The sequence below is a fragment of the Spodoptera frugiperda genome, chromosome 7, assembly GCF_023101765.2.
Source record: "Spodoptera frugiperda isolate SF20-4 chromosome 7, AGI-APGP_CSIRO_Sfru_2.0, whole genome shotgun sequence".
NCBI lineage: Eukaryota > Metazoa > Arthropoda > Insecta > Lepidoptera > Noctuidae > Spodoptera > Spodoptera frugiperda.
The window spans coordinates 1520172-1539482 of NC_064218.1; the positions used below are offsets into that span (position 1 = coordinate 1520172).

At 35.7% G+C, this 19311-nt stretch overlaps 1 protein-coding gene across 1 annotated transcript in view; it reads right to left on the bottom strand.

Moving 5' to 3' along the window:
* Positions 1-19311, bottom strand: part of LOC118265836 (oxysterol-binding protein-related protein 9) — a 116325-nt gene that overhangs the window by 49219 nt on the left and 47795 nt on the right. The gene's annotated exons all lie outside the window — the stretch shown is intronic.

The following is a 19311-nucleotide window of genomic DNA, read 5'->3' on the forward strand; positions in this document are numbered from 1 at the left end:
GAATAGCCACACAGAATTGGATCAATAATATTTTTAAATTAACATTAATTTATTCATATTTTAGGTAATTATTGTCGAAGGTATTAAAGGCAGGTAAATTGAAATAAGTCATAACAAGTTATATTCTTTACATAAGTCAGTTACTAAATCTACACCATAGCGCCAAACCTTTTTGCAAAATTGAAAAACCAGGTTCAATTCCAGTAACTGTGCTATCACACTAATATTACAAATGCGAAAGTTTCATTGTTGGTTCGTCAATCACGCTGACACTATTGAATAGAATTTGATTGGTGAAATTTGGTATACAGAAATGAGCCGACTTGGGTGATAGGATACTTTTTATTCCACGGAAACGAGAGGAAGCTGCTGGCAAAAGCTAGTACCGTAATAATGGGAGATTTGTAACGTATACCTACTTTTGGAGATAACATAGAATGCTTAATAACATGAATAATTCAGTCAATAACAAGTCCAAAGAGCTGAAGTAATAAGTTCATATTGTGTGAGAATTTACATGATAACATTTTGATGCTAAACTGTGTGATATTCAAACAGACAAAACATTAGCTAATATATTCATACATAAATAAAAAGTTGCAGAAGATAAGTAAACCACTGTGAACGGATGTACACGTAGATAATATAATCAGTACAAGTCTAAACTCTACACATTGTATGCGGGTATAATATTTTATAACTGTTTTAGGTATGATTAAACAAAGCTATTAAGCATATAGAATTTGAAAATAATACTTATACGTAAGGGTTAACACAATATGTAGGTAGAGGTAGACATTTCTATATTGTAGTGTTATTGTAAAAGAGGTGGGTATGAAAAAATACAATAGGGAAAATGACATTAAAATAATGTAAAAATATTAATATTTTTACATTTCTTATGGAAACAAATAGTTTCGAAAATATGTACATCGATTTGAAATATCGCGTGACGTCACTTCTAGGTAGGTACATTTTATACGTAGAAATGTCCTATACTTTGATTCGTTTATCTAAGAGGGTCACTTTAAGTACTGCTAAAAATCACACTGTATATTTGCTTATCTCAAAGAAAGTCCGGATTGTTGAGCCAATCGACCATATAAATAGTAGACATAATTGTCAGAAGATGTCGTCCACAGACTAATCAATCTGGCACAAACAATTATGTCGCGGTATGGAAGCCTTATTACCCGGCTAACTGGTGTTAAACTAGATATTATCGATCGTATGTCAACGTTTGTAACAGCGAAACATATTCTTAGTACTCATCTATACTAATATTTAGAAGAATAGAAAAGATTTGATTGTCTGTTTGTATGTATTGAGGGCTTAGTACAAGTTTGTTTTACGTTGCGCGTTCGGAGCTCAGTACCCTTAGTATGAGGTGGCTTTACGTTTATTCGATCCGACCAATTAGAGCAAACTCGTACTAAGAGTACTGATTGGTTAGTTAATTTGCACTGACCTATCAGAGCACCGTACGCGCTCTCGTTTTGATTTAGTTCAATGTAAGTCAAACTCGTACAACGTACTGAATAGTCTCCGAAATTACTGAACTTTATTTTATCTTTCTCTTTTGTATCATCCTTATGATCTTCTGTGGTGATCCTCTGCCTATCCATTCTTCCATATTACTAACATAGGCTAGTTTTTATCCCAATTGCGCTTCAGAACCGAGACTTATTTAAGAGAACTGGCATTGTTTCAATTCCTCGCACACCAATTAATACGTAATAGATACATTTTCTTTGATGATGAAAGCTGTCTTCGATTTTCACAATTTCTTTGTATATTTTCTTTTTATTTAGCATTCATTATCTTTTTTGTTTATTTTGCTATGAAAGTTGTTTTATAGTCTTCGTTTAGTTTTAATTTCTAGTTGAAGTAAATTCGTCGTAGTATCAAGTTTTACTTTGATAACAAAATTTTCAACAAAGATTCTTGTTAAGCATTTGAAATATTTCTTAATTGACAGTTCTATTTATCATATTTTCTTGTTAAGTTATCGTAAAATCGCTTAAATGCTTACGTTGAGAAGTCATATAGGCTCCTTTATATACCGATATTCCTACAATACCATGATCTATTCGGAAAGAATCTTCGTAGTACCACACGGGTGCAGCAGCAAGCGAAAAGCTAGTTAGAAATAAAAAGAGAGTATCTAACATTAGTAAAGTATGTTACTGATGTTAGTAATGCACTTATTCCAGAAAAACGTAAACGATACACATGGCCGCATTTTTCCATGACGTCACCAATTAAAGAACTGGGTGAATTCATAAAAACTAGGAATTTCATCATGTTAGTGCATTATCAACTTTACAGTGTTAAAATTACGTTCTAAAATTTAGTGACGATTATTTTTTATTAGTATGTTTAAGGATATGACAATGTTTAGGTACAATAATGTTTTACTTGAAAATATAATTGTAGCATTAGCTACTATTATTATACCTGGGCCTATCTACAAAACAATTTATCTAAACATTAAAAAGTACTATAAATATTTTTATTCTCCCTTTTGTAAATGAAAGTGCAAACATATTAAATACCATTCCACCCTCGAACGAAGGGTTTATTGCCTTCAGTCCTCTGGTTTGTCCGGAAAATCTTTATAGGGGTCCCACCGGACCTTTAAAACATTATCAAATACCGTATCCAAAGTAATAATTTTCCGAGAAACATTTTAGAAATGTGTACCACAATATTATCGTTGTAAAATTGACATTTTGAAATGTAAATAGGTTTTGTAGAAGCTATTTAGGTAACGGTTTACTTAGGGAGGGTTTCAATAATTTCGTCAAGAGGGTTGAAGTAAGGGTTTTGCAGATGTTTGTCGCTAAAGATAAGGGCACAGTGCGTTCCCGGAATAATAAGTTTCTCCCCTATGACATAAGGGTGCTAGAAGATAGTTCTAAGCAACCAAAGTCGATAAACGTCGATAAAGACAACACGGTATTATTACAAAGATATAAAAGAAACAAAAAAAAATGTTACTCACATAAAAAAACTTAACATTCAGACACTGAAAAGGAAGCAGTTTCCTCACTAATGAGCCCAGTTTCCTCGTTCAACTACCGCTTCACACAAAGCGACCTTACCGAACATAAAATAAGATCGACAATCCTCCAAAAAATGCACAGAAAAGATTTGAAAGTCACAAAAACAAAACTAAACACGGTTTGCGTTCCCTAAATTTACCGAAGAACAATGTTAGGGATACGAGAACGTAAACATTTCAGGAATAAAAAGAACACCACACGCACACACACAGGTTAAAAAAAAAACATGCGTTACAAAATGAGTGATGGGGTGAAAACTCGCGATTACGTGTAATTGTGCGACGTACGTTATTTTGCCGTTTAATGCGACGACCGGCGGATAATCGCGTACTGTAGTCGAGTCGTGTGGAACGTATCGATCGCGTCACGCGACACAGTCGAGTCGCAGAGGTGTGCCGCCCGGCACGTACTAGCGGCCACTGAAGTGCTACCGTTCGAGATGAACGTAGACCAAAATAGAACAGAGGGGGCTACCGCTGTTATTATGGATTCCCGCTTCTTTGTTTCCGAAGTCTATCAATAGGTTAAAGAACGGAAACTTGCCTCAACAATGGCTTAGAAGCTTATAAACAATACGTATATAACTTCTGTTGTAGCATTCAATTACACATCTCATATTGTTGTTTCTATTTTTCCTAAACCACTTATCGTTCGTAACAACACAGAACTAATTATTTTATTTCAAATATTTATTAAAATACAAACAGTATCGCTAATACATATAAGGTAAACAAATTCTAATTATATCTGTATAAACAGCATTAAGTATTGACCTTTTCCTGTTTATTGATTTAGTCGCAGTGTTACTATGAGTTGAGTAATTATCCTGTGCACGTGATTCTAATCACATACTTGTTTAGGAAACACGTTTAACAACCAATTACAGGTTTTATCACACATATATAAATGCGTAATTAGAACAAATACGACCACAAGATGACCCAATAGTTTATAATTATGATAGTTTTCGTCCAATGTGTATTTTACCTATTACGTAAAGTGTGCAGTCTGTGCCTAGATACTCTTTGCCCGTTGACCGCATCGCGTCGGCGCATCGCTGCGGCGATCGACGGCAACGTACGGCCGCATCCGAATTTTGTTTATAAATAAACACTCGTATGAGTTCGTATTTAACAATAAACAATTTTTCAACTGTATTTTGACTGACAAAAAGATAATGTGAGCTTACCCCTTCAATGTTTTCTACTAATTGTATTGTCAGCCGGTGAAATGAAAATATATTCATTGTAGTAAAAAGAAGGAGTTTCACAGTAAAGTTTTTTTAGTTTATAAGCATTTATGTTTGGTAACAAGCACTTTCCTTAAACAGGCAGAGATATGAAGACGGATTACGGATTTGAGAAAAACTTAGACCAATTTTACGATACTTTTGTAGATATCAAAGTTCAACCATTTCTTTTTATGGACATAGAGAAAATATCGAAACCGATTTTACTTGGCAAGTGAGCTAAAGCCTCCCCTTACCTATCCGATGGGCTCAGCGGTCATTGACCCGCCAGCTCAGCACAACTTACGCAACGGGAGCGTACTTTGGGCAATGATTGCAAGCCGATAGAGATTTTCGAAATTTTTATTCAACATTTTATACTTACCTATAGTTTTGTGTCTACAAAAGTTCCATTAGCCAAATAACAAAACAATGTTTTAAAGTTTCAAGAGAATATCTCTAACTGACTGAAAACGGAGCACACTTCATGAGTTTTTATAACTTCATGCCTTACATGTAAGAAGAATAGAGTTTAATTTAACAAAAAGAGACTACTAAACTTTACTTAGATTTCTGTCTTATTTTTTCAATCTTAAAATGATGTAACAGCTAGAAATCTTACATCTAACAGTTATCAGCCTTATGAAAGAGTCCTCATTTCCGCAGTGACGAGAGAAAATCGGTCAGACTTTCGATTTAGTTACATTGTACATAATGGGCTTCATAACACACGTTACGATCAAATTAAGGTTTCGTGGCTATTAGAAATATATTGTCTAACAAACAAAGTGATGTTATTACTAAAATAAAGCATTTTATTGCTAATTCATAATACATTTACGGATTCATCTAAGGAGATAAGTTAATTAGGAACGGATGGTAGGTTTATAATGGTATACGTTTTAAATTATATTAAGTATTATGTTAAGGGCCTTTCTAGAGTGTTTCCTTTACAGGAGCGTAACGTAATTATCTTTCTCTTTTCGTCGATAGAGAGCATAGATGTGAATGAGCTCTTTATCTCTTTTATTAAGGGGAGAAAGTCATCAAAGGACTAAAAACAACCCAATTCCTACTCTTGCTTTTCGGGCCGGAGCCCCGGTAAACGGGTAGGCAGTCCGTAGCATATAGCATTTGATATGGCTATCATTCTTACAAAGATACAGAAAAGAGTAAATAAGTGAAAAGAGAAAACCTAAGCTAGTTAGGTTTTTAAAATTATTGTACCCGTTGCAGGTATATTGTAAACTGGCAAAATGTCCGGCTCAATAAATATCATAATGTAAATAAATGATTGCGTTTAGATTATAATCAGGTTAGTCAGTGAAACAGTTCTAAATATAGGCCCAGCCTAGATTGAGTTAGGAACCGGCGAGTGTTGGAGTGTTGGCAGGCAGGAAGACAACAAACTGAATTACTTTGACGTAATTTACAGACAACGCCGTGGAAAGCGTATAAAGTCTTCGCAGACGTGCTACTGTTACGTAGCGTTTACGATCCCTGATTTGATGTTTAGCAATATTGCTTTATTAAGCATTTGTGAAATTCTTACGATAAGACTTCATTCATTTTTTTATTTAGATTTTGGTGGTATTGGGTATGCAGATTAGCGTCAAGGTCAAGAGTATTTATTTAAAGGACCAATTTCAAACTCAAAATGCCTTTTTTAAAGTGTATAGTTACGTGTTTCAGAGTAATTGTTAACCTACATGCAAGTATAAATATCAATTACGACTACTGTTTGTGTATTTTTTGTGCTTGTTTGTTTTACAGCGGTACTCAAATTTATTTCATGGTTACTTAATCCAGTCCTTAGGAATTGTTTTCGGTACAAAATCGTTACTAAGGAATAGTTTAGGTAATCATTAAATCAGTTTCTGTGTGCAGCAGTTAAAGACAGTAAAAATAGTCTGCATTCAGTCATATGACTGAACGATAATATCGCTATTTTACCGTGTAACTTCCGAGAACCGATTAATCGTCCAGTCGCCGAATCTAAAAGTAGGAAGTCTGCAGACGACTGAAAAAACACATTTGAGACACAAATAGACAATGATACGGACATTCGTCTAGTGCGTGTCTGTGTTTTAGGAACTTAGGATTAACGAACTAGGTAATTAGAATTTTGTGTGTAAAATCTGATTGTCATAGATTTTATACTACCCACATTGTAAAAACTGTTACATGTACTACAATCTGTTTTTGTATAAATAAAGTTATTTATTTATTTAAAAAAAAACCGGCAGAGTAAAATACATAGTCACCACCGGTGCTTCTTCCGCATGTATCGTAAGAGTAAGGAAAGCTACACGATTGAGACCGAGTAACAGCAATCTCTGATAAATTGGAACCAAGCGGGACTCGGAGCTGCCGACTGCTTTGCGGAGTACCTAGTGGGTTACGGGGCTCCGGCTCGTAAAGCAGGAGTAGGATAGGGGTGATTTTTAGTCATAAAAATCTGGTATCCCTCTCGCCTCACCCAGAGCGGGAGAAGTCATTGGATGATTTACTCCGCTAAGAAAAGACCAAGCGTGAAGTTTTATAGTTAACGTTCTATTATAGAGGACGCCTAAAATCTAAAAGTGGATTATCACAGGCTGTTGAACCTTCATTACTTATTATTCTGTGCCTTCAGTCTGTGTTACGTCTATACTAACTTACCATACACCATACACATAGCCCATAACTTAAAACATTTCCATTCAGCCATACCAATCTACTTAAACCCATAAATCAACACCAACGCCATCTGTGAATGCAGAATTTGCGCAAGTAAATACAAATAGAAGGGCGTCAGTACAAACGAGGTTTAAACAAATAAGACTTTTGTTACGAACACAAAAGGCACACACCCAGTACTCAATCACGCAGAAACGGCCCTAAAAGGTTGTAATACAAAGTTGAACGCTCCAGCGGTCATTGAAACAGTGTAATCAGCAAGTAAATATAAAACTACGTTTAAAAAAATCGACTTCAATAAGCATATAAGTCTAAAAACACGTGTTAAAGTCCGAGCTTCCATTTTTTTCGTCGGGTAATATACCAAAAACCTTCTACCAATCTGAAAAATATTATGCTGAAAATCGGCTCAATATAGGTGTAGCATTACAGGTCAAACTGAGATATGTTATGTTATAATTGTTGAAGTGACTAATGAAGTATATTTCATGTCGACTGCCGAACACGAAAGTCCCGGTGTGACTTGAAATTAGTAGAGCTCTTCTCGAACTGTTCACGTGAGTAACCTGTATACTTCAATTAATTTAGGCTACACTTTACAAACTATTCCTGTCTCTTACTATTATAATGTCTCTATAATTCTTATAAAACGTAACTCCGAATATTCAATGAACTACACCTAATATTCATAAAAGAAGACCGTCCATTTCATTTGAGTGCTGAAGATAAAATCGTGTTAATTGCCATTCAGATTGGGCTAGACGTTTAAGATGTACTCGGAGAGCCCTTTGTACTAACCATTTCGTTTTATTAAGATAAAGGTTGTCTTGTGTTAATTTAGATTAGATCACGGTTGATTTGTTTCGTGTGAAAGACTTAGGTACATATGTTTGCTCTCATGCCAATCTTAGGTAATTACCGATGTACGGTCTGACAAATATGTACATGTTATGTTTGTACAAAACATTGGTAGAATCCGAAAAGATTTTAGAATATATCATAGTAGGTAAACCTTTACCTTTTAGGAACTTTCTTATGAACAAAAAGAGTGCTGAATCTTAAACCCTGTGATTATAACGTAAAAACCCAAGATAAATAGGAAGTTGGACTTATACGTTCGAAGTGCTTGTTGCCGCAAATTCAACAAGGCAGTCATACGTCAACACGCCTGTTAGTGGCCACTGCTGACCAAAGCCTCTTCCCGCATGGAGAAGGTTTTGAGCATTTATCACCATGCTTGCTCAATGCGGGTTGGCGATTTCAAACTTATAATTAGAAATTATTATCCCAGGATTGCTCCCGATAGTTTACTACTTTAGTAGGTTTCGAACCAGCGCTCTCATACATGAGGAGCGCGCGTATTAAACATCTGAACCATCTACAAGGCAGTCAACATCTCAATATTCTATTTAAAATTATTTGTTACGCATCCTACGTTACGTTCTTTATTTAGAACACTTTGAGACTGATCAATAATTGTATTCTTATTGACAGACAAAATACTTATAATATTACTTCGATTCCAATTACTGATTGGCGAAACAGTTCTTAAAATATGGACACTCAGACAGGAATCAGAAATGATTATAAAGGAACATTTTCGGTATTCCGATATATATTTTTTATTGGTAGATGGAAATGAGATTCAATGATAATAATCTAATCAACAGAGAGATAGGTTATTGAGAATGGTCGAAAGATGCTTTTTGTTCGTAATTTCAAAAGATAAGGGTCTGATTTGTTGTTTCCCTTGTGTTTTAGGTAGTTTTGCGTATCCCATGAGGCTTTGGCTTTTACTTTTTACAAAGACCGTGTCCATTTGTAAATCTAGAAAACGAACGTTTCTTTGTAAGTGTTATAACAAAGACTAAAAGTTTCTTTATAAGGACATATTCTTTAATGATATTGGTTGCTATACTAACTATCCACTCTAGCGTCCATGGATACTATAGTATCCAAAGTGACGAGTTCTGTTTAACTCCCTCTAGTTTAAAATACGGTCTTGTTTGGTGAGTTTTGACTGATTATCTATACAGCTGAATAAATTGTTCGACGAAAAAATAAGACATGGCGTTGTAATATGCTTTGACAAACAAAATATAAATTTTTAAAGTTAGTTGACTCGTTTTTGAAGTGTTTTTGTGAGTTCCAACAATTATGTCGTAAATACTACAGTTTTATTTAATTTATCTTGCAAGTGTTATACATCAAAATAAACTAGAAGATTTGTGCTTTACGATGATGTACAAATATCACAGTTTTAGCTGATAAATCTAGTCTAATTTTAACTTCAAACGATTGTTGTTTCGAAAAAAATGGCCGGTCTGGTGTTGGCCACTTTTAGTTTTGTTTATACATATTTTACATACTTTGCATTACAATAGTATATAAAATATCGAAATACATTTCGTAATAAGCAAAATAATACATTTTTCAAAGAGAAATATACTAAATTCATTGAAGATTCCATAATAATGTCAATGTGTTCCTCAGGTTTTTTGATGTGTAAAATTACGAGTAGTGTTTTCTTTCGATTTAATTACAATACTTAGAGTTAACCGAATATAATCATATATACATCAAAAGAAAGGGTAATGAGTCTAGTTTGTTGTAAAAATATTTTATTGATAAAATATGCAATAGTTGTGCCGTATATTCTAAAAAGGTAGAAATAATTCTGTTTTTTTTTCTGTGTTTCATGTTTAACCCGTTTTATTGTATTTTAAAGATTAACTAAAGATTTAAAAAAATCGTTAAGATTGATCAGTATTCTTCAATCTTTTTTTTGGTATTCTTTTCTTTATTCTAGGCATTACGGTTCAGTAGCTATATAGGTTTTTTGTTACGACGAACTTGCGAGTCGCGCGCGGTTCGGATGCCGTGCGCGGCTGGACGTTAGAGTGGCTATACAATATTTTATTTTAGTTTTTATTTCGCTTGTACTTGCTAAAAATACTACAAGCGGAATGAAAACTAATTTATTGTATTGTTAGTGTAACATGGATTTCTGCAAAATAACGTCTGACTCTAATCTATATATTTAGGGTTTGAAAAAAAGTTAAAACTAAAAGGGTCGTAATTATACCACACAAAAAATCTTTCATTATAAAGGTAAATGAGCATATTTTGAATAACGATTCCGAAGTAATAATCGAGCAGAGTTTGGAGGTTTCCGATTCATAATACCCTTTATTAATACTCCTACGCATTGTCAGATTGTGGCTTAACCATTCTCATTGATAAGGTCACTGGTAAAACAATGGAAAACAAATATAAATTGAGACCACTCTTGAATGTGCTTAATTTAGAATGAAATTAAGATCAATATTCATTAATAACTTTGTAATATTAAAAAGACATTAAAAGTAGATCGGTCGATGAAAAGTAGGTGATGTATTAAGCTATTTTGGTGTGACATTTTCAACTTTATGCGTAGAGTGATATGACATATTATTTAATTAGAAAATGTTAAAGGTAATAAAAATATTGTATTAAAATGTCTCATAGCATGATGGCCATAGAGAAAACGTTAGGTTAATGACGATGAAAGCATTAGAAAAATATTTAAAATAAAAATAAAGCTTGTGTACACACCCGGTTGTCATGTGTATCTACATAATTATAATTACATACTTTGGTAGTCGTTATGGTTAGGTTAAACTTCAAAAAACCTGACGTGGTTAATCAATTATGTATTATGGTTAGAATGTTGTGGAAGGCAGATAACTGAACTGAACCTGCCTTTTTATTTAAAATGCTGACAATCAACCGAATGTGATTAAGGGCTGCTTTTGCACCAGAGATGTGCTATGTAGCTATGCTACGAACATGTACTAGCTAAGCTGTGAAACTATGTGACCGTTTCTACTGATACTTAACTATGTAGCTGAGCGAGTATGCTATGTATATCGATATAGCGATAGTGGGGAAGCCATCCATAGAATAGCATACATCTTTCCATATAAAAACATAGCTTAGCTGAGTCCGTTACTATCAGTGCTAAGCTATTTGTACCAATGAACACGAATGGTGGAAACATAAACATCCTCAGCAACGTAACATAGCACACCATTGCGTCTTTGGACGAATGCATGCGTCCTTCACAAATAATAATAGACGGCCTACAAATGACAAATGCTAGCATCTTGCATAGAAGCAATGAAAACTATCCACGAAGCGACTACGTTAAATCCACCTATCGTTTTTGACGCAATGACGCAGGGTGGACAGAAGGCCTTACTGGCGACTTCAGCTTAGGCAAACGACCCCTAGACATATAACGAGTCCAATGATTGACACTGGCATTTGATAAATAATGTCAAAATGTATATTAATGTCCATACATTGACTTTTGTATCCACTAGTTCCTTTTGTTAAGGCAGGAACCATACTTAAATACACTTTCTACGCAGTTTTGTTCATGAATTTCAGCGGTCATTTACTCAGGCGTGAATTTAAGTGATCACGCGATACCTAGTGTCGGTTCAACCTAGACTAGAACTTAGACACCGCTTTGAACTACGTTTTTAAATTAGAACACCTGTATTACCTTTGGCATAAAGTCTATTTTTGCTCGTATTTACTGTATATGTCGTGACTGAACCAATTTCATATCTAGCTAAATGTTCGTAGTGGCTAAATATTTGGCTAATTCTAGATATAAATCATCTCTTTAGAATTGGGGCTAGATTTCATTATGAGATAGTCTGTACGGGGTTTGTCTAAAACGGTAAGTAAAGCGGAGCTGATCGGTTGAGTTTTGAGAGAATAATGTGGAGGATAATTTAGATTTAGAGCTCTTACAGTACCTACCAATCCTACCATAATTTATAGCATCTCACTAAAAGCTTGGCTTTCCTTAAAGCCTTTACTTATTCTTAGCCTTCTATTTCGACTGCATTGGTATGGTGGCTGAGCAAATGGCTGCCGCGCAATAGGTAGCTGGTTCGATTCTCGCAAGCAACTCTTTGTGTGATCCACAAACTATTGTGTCGGGTCTAGGTGTCATGTCTATGTTAAATTGTGTGTTTGTAAACGCAAACACGACACAGGAGAAAATATTAGTGCCCCCACATAATGTTAAAAAAAAACAATACTTAAATTCTTGAGTTATATTTTTTCAACTGCAAGTATAAGAATAAAAGTAATTTTAGAAAACACGATCAATATTAGCTGCTTTTATAAGGAGTACTCTAACCATCAAATTGTAACACATTAAATTTAAAAGTGACACTCTTTACTTACCATTCCTTTTAATCTACCAAATACGGAAAATCAATAGCAAATTACTTCGCAACCGTTGGCAACTTTATACAGAATGTATAGTACTATGAAGGTACTATAATTACGCATCTGTGGAGTTCTAATTACATGTATTATGGTATCGATAGGTACTGACTGTATCCTGCTCGTTTCCTTAACAACAATTAGGAGCAAGGGAATTGTATGTGAGGCACGTTCGCGGCTAATTGTTGCGTATTATTGCTTATTTGCTACTGTTTTTGTGGGATAAGAATGAATCTATACGATAAGACTGGGTTTTATTTCTGAAGATATTGTTTGTTTAACCCTTTATTTTCTCCGCAGTTGTATATAAGCAACATATTTAAAATATTAAGTTGCTTATATACAACTGCGGCGGTTAAAGGGTTAAAGAATTAATAAGGCTGTACCTATATTTTCAGAAACAGCATTGGTACTTGAATAGGTCTCATCTCTGGAGCTGCGGGCTCCCTAGTGGGTGTACCGGAGCTCCAGCTCGAAAAGTAGTAATAGGAGTAGGGTGGTTTTTAGTCAGTAAAAGTCTGCCATCCCCTTTCGCCTCGCCCAAGGCGGGAAAAGACAGGATGATATCGACCCACAAAAAAAAGCCGTATGTTTGCTTACTACAAAACAGAAAATAATATCGCTAAAAGATTTTATCCCTGTAGGGAATTGAAAAAGCGATATAGCCGTGAAAATATACCAATAACAGAGGGTTCCTTGCACTTTGAATGGATGGTGTTTAGCGGGGCGGATATGAAGTGTCGATCTCAAGGAAAACCGTCACGGCTTGAGGACCGAGATGGGACATTACAATAGATTGTATTGACGTTTTATTGCGTGGGTATATTCTTTATAAAAGTAAAAGTATTTGTTGTGACGTCAGAGTAGATAGGTACTTACGTCACCACTGCTATTCTTTTCGCGGGTGAAAAGAATTAAAAAAAAAACGTTACCGACATTAGGATTTTCCCCTGTGTCGTGGGTGCACATGACACCCAGACCCGAAACATCAATTTGTGGATCACACAAAAAGTTGCTCTGTGCGAGATTCAAACCCGCTACACGTTGCACGGTAGCCAGTTTCCCAGCCACCGCACCAACCGTATAGTCATGACTAGATATCAGGAAAACATGCGTGATATTATCCTGAGCATCCAAACGATCTTGAAACCATAATTTCGCAGTACAAAATGACATGCTCATTTTCTCTACTCCATTTCCAACGTGACTTCGACTCTATTTCGTATGGAACAGGGTTGAAACCCGGATGAACTTGCTTTTCTAGCTTCGGCGCAGTGTTAAAGACCCTCAAACACTGTGGTACTGAAACTGTTACGTCACAGAATGCACAGCAATGTAGGTACCTTCGGGAAATCTTGTAGCATTAAAATGAAGCGTGGGTTTACAGTTACACACCCACGGGTTCACGTATTTATGGGATTATCGGTAGTATTATATGTGTATAGATACAAGGATTTATATAATAACGATTATACAGGAATTAACCGTCACATTTTTCTTTAGGTTAAACTAATCTTGGTCACAAGCAAGGTAAAAATACCTCAATAGAAGTATCAATAAACAACAGTTCTGTATTCTTTATTACTGAAAAAATAGAGTAGATAGTAGATAGACATTTTTTATTTGTATGTCCGTCTTGTAGATTATTGTAAAATATTACACTTATTTTTTTTCTTACGGAAACATACTTTCGAAGATACAGCGATTTAATAATATCGCGTGACGTTTTCTGGGTATATTTTATACGTAGAAATTACGTATTTGCTTCCACTCCTAAACTTTGATTCGTTTTGTCTAAGTATTGTTTTCTTATACATTGTACAAAATAAAATAAAAATTTTATAATCTAACTGACGAACTAAATACATTTGTAATTTTCATACCCCGTCATCATCCCTATTTTCAAAAGAAAAAAAAATGACACAAACTGTCCACAACTTTAAATCTACACTATTATTAAGAATCTAATATAAAATATCGAATTTAAACAAAAAGACAATCCATACCAGCCGTTATGGACCCAATGACCCCAAATCATAAATATTCCATGCCAAAAGGGATCGATGTCGAACTTGCTTGTTTTTCGTGGGACCTCTGAAGGGCATTTGTCCTCTTCAACTTACAATATACTTGACTTGGGGTTAAGAAGTTCTTCCGTTACCAAGAACACTTTAACCTTCGCAGGGATACCTAACTTTTGGGCGGTTATTTAAACTAAAGGTCACGATTAAAATAAATATGAATTCTCCTGCAATATTTTATTCAATAATTTGAAGACGGAAGCGTAGTTTTTTTGTTTTCTTTTTATTTTATTTTTTTATGGGACTTGCCGGTAATCGAGCAGACGTATTACCTGATAGTAAGCAATCGCCGCCGCCCATGGACACTTGAAACACCAGAGGCTTTACAAGTGCGTTACCGGCTTTTTGGGAGTTAGGAATTTAAGGGTTGTTGTTCGGGAATGGGGATGGGGAAGATTGGGAAGGGGGGAATTGGGCCTCCGGTAACCTCACTCACACAACGAAACACAACGCAAGCGTTGTTTCACGTCGGTTTTTGTGAGGCCGTGGTATTACTCCGGTCGAGCCGGCCCATTCGTGCCGAAGCATGGCTCTCCCACACTTAAATAATAATGAAATATTTCTATTAAACCATAAAACGAAAATTATACCATATTTCATAAGAATGGCTGGTAAATGAGGAGACCGATCACATGATGACAATGAGTGATGCCTATGGACACTAGCAACACCAGTAACCTTATTATGAGATTGCTTTAAGTTTAAAGTAATCGAAACGAGAGCGCGTTCGCCATTCCTGATTGGCCGGGTCGAATCAAGTAACCAATCAGTGTTCTTTTTTACTTAATTTCGATTAGATATTTTAAACGAAAAGCAAACACTTACAAATGGTACATAGGAGTTACAAGGATATATCATCTGAAGTAAAATACTATCTAGACTTTATTTCTAACCTTATTATATTCCCAATATCACTCTCTCACTCCTACAACCTTCAATTCCTTTAACAAAGATATTCTATAACCTTACGTTTCAATATGAACGTATATATTGTATACGTTACGTTATGTTTGCGAATAGGTATTTCAAAGGGTTTGCGCGTGGTCTATAAATCTAAATCATATCGCCGGTCCGTGTGGGGAATACTATTGTAGCTATCAGAATATATCTCTCAGATGTAAAGCCAATTAATATGCGTGGACTGCGGGCCTTTGGTGATTTAGTTATATGGAGATAATAATATACATATGAAGACTAATTGTTCATACAATACATTTATTGGTTATCCTAGACTTAATTGAAGAATTGAGAATTGTAACTTTATTGAAGAATTCTTCTTAAGGATGTATAGGGTTTTGGGGCTGGTGTATTATAATGACCCGATGTGGCCGTTTATAAATGCTTATGCTGACCGTTGGGGCACTTGGGGTAATTTAGTATTATTGGGGTTCTTAGTTTTCCAGAGCTGCGGACAACCTAGCTGGTTTACTGGAGCTCCGGCGCGAAAAGCAGGAGTGGGAACGCGGCGGTTTTTAGTCCACTCCGTGGCGGGAGACGTCAATAGATTTTTTTAGATTTAATAAAATTTTGCCCCTCATAAAAAAACCCTCCAAAGCTAGAGCTTGGTTTTTAGAACTCTTCACCGAACGTTTACACCAATTATAAAAAAAAGTTCTATAAAGTTAATTATTACACTTGGGCTATTACAAACACGCGAACTATCATAAGTCATTTTTATCAGATCTCTCGCTCACACTTATGCGAATTGTGCGGCATTGTCACATTCCTTTGACGTGACACTCCGCACGCTTGTAATGGTTCAACTATACAGTTCCTTATTTTACGTTAGCTATCTTTATTAACCGTATTTAATGAAAACCCACAATACAAATATGTAGTTACTCATTGACTTCTCCACGATCACAACGTTTGGTTATTATTTTTATACCACGACGTTGGCAAGAATGCACACGGCCCACCTGATGTTAAGTGGTTACCGTGGCCTATGAACGCTTGCAACACTTGGGGCATTACATGCGCTTTGTCAACCCTTAAGAAACTTAAGTACTCCCTTTTTGAAGTACCCTATATTGTAGCCTATTGGAGAAAGCAAAGCTACATTATATGAGGTCATTCCACAATACATAGGCACTGAAAATGGTATAACGTAGTCCGAACAGGAAATTGCACTACGAACCACGAGTAGTCTCCAAATAGAGAGCTATGTAACTTCATATACGTATGAAACATAGTTATATGCATATGTTAACTGTTCCCAAAGGCTTATTGAATCACAAACTTATACAGCACAACATTAAAGTTTACTGTTCGCAGTACAACGCTGGTTTGTTTTCAGGAACACATATAAGCACCGAGCCACGTAATGTAATGGATTGAAATAAAGGCGAAATGTGTACTTTAAGAAGCAATATACATTAGTGTGGATTGGATAAGGAAACATAATACACCCTTTTAATACCTGAAGGGGTAGACTGGTTGGCGGTAGTTTACATATACAACGTATCATCATAGATCTGCCGTAAGACGTCCACTGCTGAACATAGGTCATCCAGTACCCTTAGTACAAGTTTGCTTTACGTTTTTGGTCAGCGCGAATCTGATCTCTCCTTGGTTGGTTTATTCGAACATTTTTTTTTTTGATCTATCAAAGACCTTCCAAAGGCGCCTAGCTTTCTGGGGATAAAAGACTAGGGAGTATGTGTGGTTTATTCGATCCTGCCAATTAGAGCGCCGAATGCGCTTTCGTTTCGATTATTTTAATCGTAAAGCAAACTCGTACTTCATATACGGTATATTACAAAACTACCCCAGCTCTAGATATCCAATTCAAACGCACACAATCAAACGAAACGACCTTGAACCGACACACGCCGTACATTGACCGATTACTTCAGTAATATCCGCTGTCTTTTGACCCAAAACCAGCAATGGACATCTATCTAATGAATCGTGTCCCATAACCTACTTCGTGCTATGATAACGACTAGATTTAGTTAGGTCAATAGATTTGTTTTATAGTTTTTCTATGATTGGATGTTGTTTCCCAATGAGATTCGATAGGTATAATACATTTGTTAGTTATGTTATTTAGAAGTTTGAGGGATTGTCATATTTATTGCTGTTTACGGAATGCGATAAAATAAGTTCAATGAGGAGTTATACTTATATAGGTAAAGTTGTATTGGGAATACTGGGGCAATGATCTTATTCCATCAAAAGACATGCAACGTCACGCCTTTTTCCCCAAATAGGTAGGCGGCACCTGCACATTACGGCACGTAATACCACTGTATAATTTATACCCACTTTTCACCATTTGTGTTATCCCAGGGGGTGCTAGCTTATTGTTATATACAGAGCACAATTCCGGATTCAGTGCCGGAGAAATTTTCGAAAAACCGAAAAAAAGTGGTACTTACATCATACCGATCACATTTGAGGTGTTGAGCGTGCGCCAGCTCCGGGGTGGCTTTAAGTGAGGTAAAAATCTTACACTCCCTAGTCTTTTATCAGTCAAAAAGCCTAGGCGACTTTTCGACTTCAATCATTGTTTTTACCTAGAACTATAGCACATAGTTACTTTTGTTTTTTAAATAAGTTAATGTGATTTTAACAGCACTGGGCGAAGTTGGCTTTAGGAAACAAAGTCCTTTACTAAAAGTAAAGAACAAACCCTCTCCCAAAACAAAAACTATAAAACCATATTTCTTATAACCCTTCAGCCACACGTTACGTTACAACAACTAAAGTTCACGTACCGACTTCAGCGGTGTCGTCGACCCGCGACCTAATTTACTGCGATGCATATTGTATGCGCCGCATGCATACTAATGCGGCTCGAGTGACGAGCCTTTCGTTTTTATACGCTGTTTCATTGATATGGCGATACTTAATGCTATTGGGGAGTTAAGGATATTGAAGTCTGAAAGTCTTGACTGCCTCGTTGGCCGAGTGCGACTGCCGGGCAAGGGGTCTCGGGTTCGATTCCCGGGTCGGGCGAAGTATTACTGGGCTTTTTTCGGTTTTTCGAATATTTCTCAGTATTAGCACGGAGTCTGGAAATGTGCCCGGTATATGGCAATAGGCTCACCACCTATTACATGGGACTAACAACATAAATTGTGAAAAGTGGGTGTACATCAGTCATCATTATCGTGCCATAATGTGCACTGCTCTGCCTACCCCTTCGGGGATTAAAGGCGTGACGACTACCTGTATATAAATGCCCGATAAACTTATCTGAAGATAGGCACATAAATAACATTCTTAGATTCAGTCTTCTGATACATAGTGGCTATTTAATCGAATTAAGCAAAAGCGCGAGTTGGTGTTTGTGTTTCTAAACTGTTTTGTTTGTACATTGTATAGCGGCATTACGTGCCGTACGTAATGTGAACCTCTGTCCTTCGGGGATAAAAAGCGTGACAATATTTTATTTGTATCACGGACTGGTGATGACATGGACATTCTGTTTTAGGTGAGTTTCATTGAAAAAAAAAAATTATAATCCAATATTGTCGATTTCTATATTATCTCTGAGAATAACCAAATTGATATTTCTTCAAAAATATTCGGAAGATATAATAAGAATTAGAAGATAGAAAATAGTGTCGCTCTGTTGCTCAAAGTCAAAAGTCAAAATTATTTCAATTAGACCAGGACAGCACTGTTGAACGTCAAAGCTAACATATTAATATTAATAACATCTGTCTGTCGGTCAGTCCTCTAGTGAAGCTATTTGCTCGTTCCAAAGTGTAGATTCCTATGGAGAAGAACAAGCAAGAAACTCCATAGGTTATTTTATTTTTCAATCAGTTTCACAATACAATACTTGGTTACAATACAATACTTGATCAAATACAAAAACTTCTAACATTTTGCTGATTGACCTGTTTCGATGTAATATAAATTCTGAATACGTACAGTCGAATAAAGATGAAGAGTATATCTAGAAATTGTACAAAAATTGTTGTTAAATCAAGATACGTCCATTCCAACAAATCCGTCAATG